Source organism: Bactrocera dorsalis, chromosome 4 (assembly GCF_023373825.1).
Source record: "Bactrocera dorsalis isolate Fly_Bdor chromosome 4, ASM2337382v1, whole genome shotgun sequence".
Classification (NCBI taxonomy): Eukaryota; Metazoa; Arthropoda; class Insecta; order Diptera; family Tephritidae; genus Bactrocera; species Bactrocera dorsalis.
The window spans coordinates 71,839,123-71,849,929 of record NC_064306.1 but is presented as its reverse complement, the minus strand read 5'-3'; positions in this window follow the sequence as shown (position 1 = coordinate 71,849,929).

The following is a 10,807-nucleotide window of genomic DNA, read 5'->3' as shown; positions in this document are numbered from 1 at the left end:
CTTCTCTGTTTATATAATAATTTCAAACAAACGAGTTTTATTAATAAACTAATTTCAACAACGTAGCAAAAGGACATAGGAAAGGATATTCCAAGTAAAGGGTGATTTTTTAAGAGCTTGATAACTTTTTAAAAAAAAAAAACGCATAAAATTTGCAAAATCTCATCGGTTCTTTATTTGAAACGTTAGATTGGTTCATGACATTTACTTTTTGAAGATAATTTCATTTAAATGTTGACCGCGGCTGCGTCTTAGGTGGTCCATTCGGAAAGTCCAATCTTGGGCAACTTTTTCGAGCATTTCGGCCGGAATAGCCCGAATTTCTTCGGAAATGTTGTCTTCCAAAGCTGGAATAGTTGCTGGCTTATTTCTGTAGACTTTAGACTTGACGTAGCCCCACAAAAAATAGTCTAAAGGCGTTAAATCGCATGATCTTGGTGGCCAACTTACGGGTCCATTTCTTGAGATGAATTGTTGTCCGAAGTTTTCCCTCAAAATGGCCATAGAATCGCGAGCTGTGTGGCATGTAGCGCCATCTTGTTGAAACCACATGTCAACCAAGTTCAGTTCTTCCATTTTTGGCAACAAAAAGTTTGTTAGCATCGAACGATAGCGATCGCCTTTCACCGTAACGTTGCGTCCAACAGCATCTTTGAAAAAATACGGTCCAATGATTCCACCAGCGTACAAACCACACCAAACAGTGCATTTTTCGGGATGCATGGGCAGTTCTTGAACGGCTTCTGGTTGCTCTTCACCCCAAATGCGGCAATTTTGCTTATTTACGTAGCCATTCAACCAGAAATGAGCCTCATCGCTGAACAAAATTTGTCCGAAAAAAAAAAAAAAACCGAACACTGATTTTGGTAATAAAATTCAATGATTTGCAAGCGTTGCTCGTTAGTAAGTCTATTCATGATGAAATGTCAAAGCATACTGAGCATCTTTCTCTTTGACACCATGTCTGAAATCCCACGTGATCTGTCAAATACTAATGCATGAAAATCCTAACCTCAAAAAAATCACCCGTTACAAGCTTTTCGTTCTTGAGAAATATACTTGGTAATGCCTGTTGATTTATCTGGTAGATTTCAATACAGATACGGAATAGTTGAAAGAAGTATTTTCCTTTAAAGTGAAAACTGACATTGCAGAAATATACAATCACAATATATGGTGTTGCAATCAGTGCAGTCTTTACAAGATGCAGTGAAACGCTAGATAATTACCATAAAATTTTAGTTACATTATTAATTGTAAGAATCAAGGTGAAAATGAGATTAGTATTAGAATAATTAGAGCTCAAAATAACTCAATGATTGAAGCGTCAGATTAGGCCACGTTCGAGAGGCTTGGAAACAGGTTAAAGTCGAGTTCGACCTGAAGGCGGTAAAAGCTCTCATGCCACTGCTAAGGACTTCAGACCTATCAGTCTTTCCGCGTTGCTTTTGAAAACGCTAGAGAAACTCATGGCCCTGTATATTAGTTTTCGAGTTCCAAGGAACTGGGTGTTATGTTCTCAGCATGCCTTCGATAGTGTCGCTGTTGGAGGGAGTCCTTATATGAACGGACTACACTATCCTTGATTCGAACGTGTCGCCGGAGGTGGTTATTGAAGTTCTCAACAAGTTTGAGGTCGAAGTTAGTCTCAAGTATATGATCTTGCGATTAACTAAAGTTGTGGCGGAAAGAGGAAGTACCACGGAAAATAAATAGGAGCGCCTAACAAGATGACGTCCTTTCCCTCTTGCTCGGAATGTCAATGGTAAATGACCTTTTGAAGAGAATTGAGGACGGAAGAACCCGTGTGTTGCCTACGCGGACGATGTAGCTCGTTTGGTAAAAGAAAAATTCCTAATCACCATTTATGATCTTACCCAGGTTTATCTAAATATGGTAATCACATGAACACATTGAAATGGATTACTCATAAATCTGAATAAAACTAAGCTACTTTCATATACTATCCTGGCTAGGAAACTCTCATATTAGCCAAACAAGGAAGGAGAGAGTGAGGATGGTATCGACCGATTTATACTGTTGTAAAGGAGCAATGTGAAAAATGTTAGACTTTTCATCAAAAATAGTGTTCCGGCTCCATCTGGTTTCGAGGAGAGTGCTCGGAAAATCTACATACACTAGCTAAGTAGCTGGAGCGTGCTTAGAAAGCGGCCCGCATCGAAATTTGTGGTGCTCTCAAATGCCATACGATACGATGCACCTGTAGTCATAGCTGGTGCGGGATTTCCGGCAAATACTCCTATTAGGCTAAAGGGAGCTGTATACATGAAGTACGTCGGGACTTTGATTCCGTTGCTTACACTGGTCAACAGTGGCAAGAGGATAGCTCAACGGCGATTTATAGCAGCCACATTCGCTTGAAAGACTCTACTGTGGTCTGGTAGAGTTGAAGGAGAACTTTTGATAGAAGACTCCACTTCCTTCCCTCCCTCTTAACTTCAATCCAAGCTCATAGAATGAATTAACCTTGTCACTTTCTTCTTTACTACCCGGTTACTATCCGAAGTAGCGGGGATTGATTTATCAACAAATTTGCGGTAAGCTCAAAACCCTTTGTCGATCTATGAGGTGATGCACTTTAGGGAGATTTTTGGTAACACAAAGAACAAATATCTGTTTAAGAGAGAACCATCGATTTTTGATCAACTCACGACCTAACCTAACTTAATATTCTATGTTTACTACACTTTAAAACGTTAAACCAAAATATCTGTTTCTTATAACAGAGAAATAACCGACTCGTTCACTGCTTTAATTTTTTTTATAAGAAAGCATTTCGTTAAAGCAAAATAAGCACTGTATAAAATAGCAAAAAAACTGCAGATGCAGACAAGTATACAAATACAACTATAAAAATATATTTATATATACATATGTATGTATGTATTGGTAAATGTCGGTAAACTGGCCACATAAAAAGGCTCATCCCTTTACTTATGGCTGAAAGTTATTGAAATGGAATAAATTAAGAAAATAGAAAAATGTATAAGTAGACAAGCAGCGCGAGCCCCATGCGCGTTCGACACGCCACTAACAGCACACACACATATACCGTTATGTTCGCTATACACTGGCACATTGGAGATTGTTATGAAATATTGCTACAACGCAGCGTTCGCTGATGACCTTCGCTCTGCACAAACACACACACTTGAAGGAGTTGGCGTTTGTGTGCGAGTGTGTGTAGTTCTTGTGCTTAACATTACTTTTTATTTGCCACTACTCGCTGGCTGCGCTGCTAGTGTTTCCAATCTAATATAACTAAAAGGTTTCCAGCGCCAATTCGCCCTCGGCAGACTTGACTTTGGCTTCAATTTATGCATGTTTATTCGCTATAATAAAAACGGGTGAAAAAGAAGACGCCGCGAACACAGTAAACATGAAGGAAGAACGAGCAATTCCGCTGTGCTTGAGGTACGGAAGTCAGTGGGCGGCCGGTTTATTTCGACTATTGAAAACATCGCGGGCGCAGCTTTCCATTACATCAATAGTTTATTGTATATGTGTTGTATGTGTGTGTATGGAAGTGTGTTGGTGCCTTGACTGCTGGGCAGACGTCTGTCGTCGTACAAGCAAATTTTCCGCATTCGCAAGCAAATATTTGATAAGCTGAATTGAAGTGAAGCAACTTAAGGCAAGCAACTTGGTATCGAGTAGCAACGCCTTCAGGCAACAACACCGAGGAATAAGAGTTCAAGTGACAAATAGTAGATTAAATAGTGCTTGGCGACAAGAATTCAGCCAAAAACTGTTATTATTTCTCATAAATGCAAAATATTTTTAATTTACGCATTGCCGGAATTTATTTGATTTTTTTGTGCTGAACTTGAAGAATTTTGTTGTTGTTTGATATGTTTGCATGAAAAATAAAAATAAATTGAAGGATCTTGCTATTTTGTATCTTTTTCCTCGAACACGCTTTAAATTACTAAATGCTGATATATATATATATGTATGTTTACACTTTAGGGTAGCCCAAATAAAATAAATTTTTTTCTTATGTCAATTATTCCGAAAAGACTATCAAAGTTCTGGTCAAGTTTGAGCTCTTTGAATTATTGTACAGTGAAAATGAAAATTCATCCTTGAAGGGAATTTAAAGATTCACAAAAAATCAAAAAATATAATTTTTAAAATTTGATACTCTAATAACACCCCAAATCGTAAAATATCCTATTTGCTGTAGAACTTATCAAATTTGCCGAAAGATATTTTCAGAATAAAAATTTAAAAAAATTAAATCTAAGAAAAAAACGTATACGTCGTTTTGGCCCACCCTAATACATAAATTTATATACATATATTTTTATAAATAACCTTGATTTTATGTTGCTGTGTATACTTTGTAATTTGCCCTCAAGATATTTTTGTTTTCAAGAATATTTGTGTTTTCTCAGTTATTCATTTACTCACCTCTGCTGCTTCTTCTACTCTTCCCTTTTAATTTCCCCGTAGAACAAGCCTCGACTTCTCACCGCAAAAATAAGCAATTGTATTCATATTTCTCAGCTTGTTTCTATGCTTTTCTCCAACGTCATCGCTGCCCAGAATGTAATAGCTTTCTGATTGATTGATTGACTGATTGAAATGGAAACTGAAACTGAAAGCTGTGCACAAATATGCTCTTGCAAGCATAAACATGCACTTTTGGATGAAAATTCTGCATTTTGTTGTATTCAATCATTTATATAAATATATATAAACGTATATAGATATATAGTGATTGCTGCTGGCGACGTTGCTTGCAGAAAAAGGAAGGAAAGATTAAAAATTTTAATAGAAAAGTGGCAAGGACTGCGAGAAGTGGTCAACAGGAGAATGCAAACAATGCTGGAATGTGTGTGCGTAGAAATTGTTATGTAAAGCCTTGAAATAAATGGAGCTGGCTGAAACTAATCCAGAACTATCGCATTATAAGAGGGTTCCTGCTCGAGATCACTCACGATTAGGTAATTTGACTCATGTCTTTGTCATTAAAAAATTTAAATTTTACTAAAAACTTGGGATTGGTTTAATATTAAATTTAAAATAGAGATGGTGTATTGAATTGAATGTATATTCACTGATATTTGAAGAACAAAACACAGACTACACAGATGCTGGTAAAAGTAAAAGTACCAACTGAGCCACTCTGTTTCCACTTTTGGCAATTGCCACAGCTTTAGTGCTTAAAAATCCTTCTTCTGAACGACCCTGTCTTTTATTGCTGGAAAATGGCAGCTTGTATGGTCTGTATGGTACACACTTACTAAAAACATGTACTATTGGTATGTTTGTTTGCTTATGTTCAGTGTGTACTTGCTCTTTATTTAACTTTCATTTCATTTATGCTTTCCTCCATCATTTCTCGGAAGTAGGTCAGTAGCATGTGATGGCTCGTTGAGTGTTACGCATTTATTGTTTTATTGTTAATTGCTATTAATTTACAACGATGTATCTGAAATAGTAAAGTAAATGAGTTTGGAGAGGCGTGATTCCAACACAGTCAATATCATTACACCACCGCCAACAAGATGAAGATTTTTTGGAAACTTATTTTAACTTATAACCATGTCTTCAGACAAAAATGAAAAAGCAGAAATAGCAAAAATACATTTTTTTCAGCTACACCGAATCTATACTATATACCCTTCATAGATGCGTATTTGATAGCAACTACATATAAAACTGTATCCTTAACTAGTTTGATTTAGTCACGTTGTTTGACATAAAAAACATTAAAGTTTAGCTAAAGTTGCTTAATTATAAAATCTAATCTTTAAAGAAATTGTTTATCATGCTTTTATTGTTGTAGCGGAAAAACATTCCTGAACTAATTTCAAGGTGTGCTGTCGAGTGGTCTAGGTTCGTTCCGGTTTGTCGCGGGAACGGAATTTGATGTTGATCGGTCAGTTTGACTAGCAGCAATATGATACAGTGGTCTCATGTGAACTATATATTCAGCGACTGTAGAAAATTTTGAATAATTATTCAGGCTAAATTAACGATTTAGCCTGTCAAATATACGAGTTTTTCATGCAAAAACTTGATTTTCATCGATTTTAGATAGTCTTATACATATCAGCGGTCTGATATCGTCGCTGCTGACAGCTTCCGGAGGAGACTCAGTTCCACTATCTTCTTCTTAAGGGGCAGATTTTAAATTTTTAACTATCTTACCGATTAATAACCGTTTTTTTTTGAAGTTATCTTTCTTTTAGAAACAAAATTATGCAAGGTTATCGTTTTTAAGGCGGTAACGCTAGGTTTACCCTTAAGGGTGAAATTTTCAAAAAATCGATTTCATATTTCGATAGGTTAAACCTTTAAAAACAACATACTAAAATTTCAAATCGATATCTGAAATAGTTTTTCAGTTACAGCCATTTAAAAGAGTAGCCGCTCAGCAGTTAGGTAGTTGCATTGGATATGGGACATTTTTTTAACGCGTTTTTCTCGAAACAGCATTTTTCGAATTTGTTGGAGTGATTACTCGGAGACAAATGATCCGAAGTTCTCCATACGATGACCTTCCAGTTTTTTGATCTAATCAAAAATCGAATTTTGGCAGGCCAAAAACGATCATAATTTTGGATGAAATTTAACTTTTTTTTCAACATGCCGCCATTTTGTAAATTTTTGATTTTTTTATGAGCCCGTACAGTTATCGTACAAATAATATGTTTTAGTTTAACGAGAATTTTTTTTTAGGTTTCATCAACAAAGAAGGCTGCAATCATGGCAGCAGTGGAGGACCTTTTTTTGGTGCCTTCTTCTTTATTTTCCATCATTGTTTGGAAGATTCTTCAGTGTGCTCAATTTCGAAGTTCAATACTTCTTTAAAGAACAACATATAAACTTCAAATTCAATGGGAAATGTTTACTATCATTCGAAGGAATATTCTTCGGCATTTATGTTTTGAAGATTATCTCTTTCAAATGTTAGCCACGGTTACGTCTTAGATGCCTATGTCAGCATAGACCTTAGGCTTTACATATCCCCATAGGAAAAAGTCGAATGGTGAGATATCCCACTATCTTGGCAGCTAATCGACTGGCTCAAAACGTAAAATTATCTGCTTACCGAGGTGTTGTCTCAATAAATCCATTGATTGGTGGGACGTTTAGGAAGTGGGCCCATCTTGTTGAAGCCAAATGTCGCCGAAATCACAAGCTTCAATTTCAGATATCAAATAGTCGGTTATTATGGTGAAGAATGGCTAAAGAGTGTTTTTCAACCCAGAGAATACAGTACAGCCAGCGGAAACACTTCCAACAACTTTGACATTTTCCTCAAAAATAATACAATTGCTAAGTATTTGGAATAGAAGAAAAGAACTACAACCAAATGCGCAGTGAAATAGATTATAAATGGTTCAGTAATCAGTCGTTGAGTATGTATTATACCACGTGCATCCCAAAAGACTGATGTCACAACCTTTCCAGCCGGCTTTTTCGTTTTTCCACGCCTGAGAACCGGTTCATCATGTGCAGTCCACTAGAATGACTGTCGATTGCACTCCAGTGGGTAATGATGGAGCTATATTTCTATCACCGACGCAAAAATTCGGCTTTATTGCGATTAGAGAGTACTTAAACACTTCTCGGCATTAGTTGTTTTTGTTGGATTATGAACTTGCGAGCACCTACTTTACAACTCAACGGTGGATTTCCCTGAGCCTAAATTCAACAGTATTTTCCCCAAAAAAGCAATGCTTTATGATCCATTTTTTTTTTAAACTAACACAAGTTGCTTCACAAAAATGCTATATCTCATTAACTAATAGTTATAATCCAACTAATAGAAATCATATAGATTGTAGTAGTAGTAGTAGTATCGATGTATCAGCCACAGTGGAGCGTGGACGGGTCCTCTAGTACTGAATAAATGTAACATGACAGCTTGACACGACTCACACGAAATCTGCCAAAATAGGCTATTGAAAAAATGGTACCCCTTAACTCTTTATACATTTGCAACATTTTGTAATATTTAAGTAAATTTTTACTTTGTAGAACTCTTCCTCTCAAAGAAGGCTTTCTGAGATTCTTTTCACTTTATCCTGAAAAAATTCCAGAAATCTGTACTAATTGCTTTTCTGTACTATTTGTTCAGTTGTTCCTTACTTTTTACCTCTTTTAGATATATATCAAGGGAAAAAACAGAATTTCTAAAATCAAAAAGTTAGCACTAAAGTTTCTATAGTAGAAGCCTTTTTTTAAGCGCAAAGTTTATATGCTTTTTTGTAAAATCCTTCCAGGAATTGTATTCTAAAGTTATGCGTTTCCATCTAAGGCATTTTGAGTACCCATTAAGAACTATATGCCAAGTTTTAAAATATATTATTTGCAAAGTCATTTTGTAGCGTTATGAAAAAATTGGAAGTTGCAAGGGCATACCTTTAACTCTATATACTCCTTCTTTTTCATAGAAATTCAATACTGTGCTGATCCATGTTGAACACTCAAGGGGATTTCATATCACTTATCTTGTCAATGGAATCTTTCTAACGTACCCCAATATCTCTAGTACATGGTTATAACAGACAATCACTGAATGCAGTTAAGCAAAATAGTTTTGGAATACAAAGCATGATATACGATAATAAAGAAAACCTACACCCTAACACATTTTGAAATTTTACCGTTGAATACGTTTCATAGTGTATAAATTCAATTTGCATTCTGCAGCGCAAAAATTCGATATTAAAGTTGCCAATAATACAGTGTAATGTATGCCCCGCATACCTGGACCACTGCGAGTGAGTAGGCAGCGTGGAGTCAATATGCGACAAAACAGGTCATCTGATCTGATCAACGCTTTGTTGCCTTATTGTGAGAAATCTCATTTCACCTGAACTTTGTTGTCGTTGTTGTTGCTGTTTATAAACAGGGCGCATGCGGCCAGCAGGCTTACGGAAATGTAATTGAAATGTCAGACGGAAATTGCATTGATTGAATTGTTCGGTTGCTGTTTGTTCGATTGACGCCCGAGGTGCTGCAATAATCGTGCGACAAGCCGATCTGCCGTGGATGAGAGTGCGCAAAGGAGGGAGCAATAAAAAAAGTTTCAAACCGCTGTGAGCAGCAGTTGTATGGCATTACATTCGTGCGAAATTAAACCGTTAACTCCTATTTACATGCTGGTGGTGGGCAATGTATGTAGTGCGGCAAGCGCTTGTGCTGTGTCGGCGTAGGCGTATGCGCAACATTTTATATTGTTATTTGCTCAAAAGTAAACATGCCAGTATTCATGTGTTGTGTGCAACTGAGGCATAAGCCCTAACGGTTGTCTAAGCAAAGTTTTCAAATCAAAAATCTAACTCCATCATTACGTGCAACTTTTAATGACTGCCACTTAGTCGCAAAATTGTGTGTTGAGTGGCATTGTGCGAGCGAAATGGCAGCCACACAAGCAAATAAAAAGCATTAAACTGCATTCACATGCGTTCGCACACGAAGCAACCATTCGGTATGTGCCGCTCCGGTGGGATTGTGTGTGGCATTTGCATATCCGGTGTCAAAATTGCCAAATAAAATGTAATTAGAGTATGTTCGGTGTTCGGCGTCGAGAGTTCGGTGTTTGGTGCCCTCTGCTCGTTGACTTAACGAGCATTTCAACAAGTTTGTGGCATGCAACAACAGCAACGGCGCACACTCCGATGCTGTGTGTATGCAGAAGTTTGCGCAACTTCTGACTCCGGTGACAAAGCCAGGCCCCAGTGCCTGTATGTGTGTGTATGTGTGAGTGTGTTGAAGTGGATTTGTTGAGTTGAGTTCGGCTTGCAGCTTGCAGCGGCATTTAACGGCGCTCAGGCATTGTGGCGCTGCCTGCTTCACTTGCCCCTATTTGCCGTTGCTGTGCAAAGATCTACTGCCACACCCACTTCGGGTTCAGCAAGTTCCAAATAAAATCACTGTTATACAATTTAAAGTCAGATAATACGTGTATGCAACCATTGGAGTATTATGGCGCCTCCAGCATACATATAAATGCATGTGTATGTATGTGTGCTTCCGGGCAGCGCGTTAAACGCGCTTTTGTGGCTTAGAATGCAATTTAATTGCGCTTTAGTGCGGTCAATTTTAGTTTGGCTGTTTTTTGCTAAAGAGAGCGCGCTAATACCTGCAATTACAGCCTAAAACACCAATTTGAAACTAAACAATTGGATTTTTTAAATTTTTTTTCTGCTAAGCAAGCATATTTTCTTATTTTACAACAGAATTTGTTATTTTAGCCTAAATAGTTACTTGCTATTTGCTACAACCAACAATGGGAAAATTTTTTTGTTGTTAACGATGAAGTTCATAGAAAAGTGAAATAAATCACTTCTAAGCTGCAAATATCTGAAATATTTGCAAAAATGCCTAAAATACTTGTATGTGTGAAATTCAGTTTGTAAAAGAAGATAACAAAACAGGCTGAGTACAAGCAAACACTTAAATGTTCATAGAACAAGCTTCGAACAGCTTTAATCTGAAATTAAGCTGGAGTTAATTTTTTTTCATATTAGCAAATAAAATTCTTTATCTAAAGTCTATAATTTCCCTCGCAAGTTTAAAACAAATAAGGAAAGTGGAATTATTGCTCAGTTATGGTACTCTTAAGGGGGTATTTGAGTTTAGAAATATGAAAAAATCTCATAATTCGTTAGCTTAGATATTTTTGATTTTTCCCTAAAATTATTTTTTTCAAAAATATAAGTCAAATTATGATTTAGTTATCAAATTTGCTTATTATTTACTAAAATAGATTGCAAATAGAATGTATTTAAAAAAAAATTCAAATCATCTCCGAAACTACTTT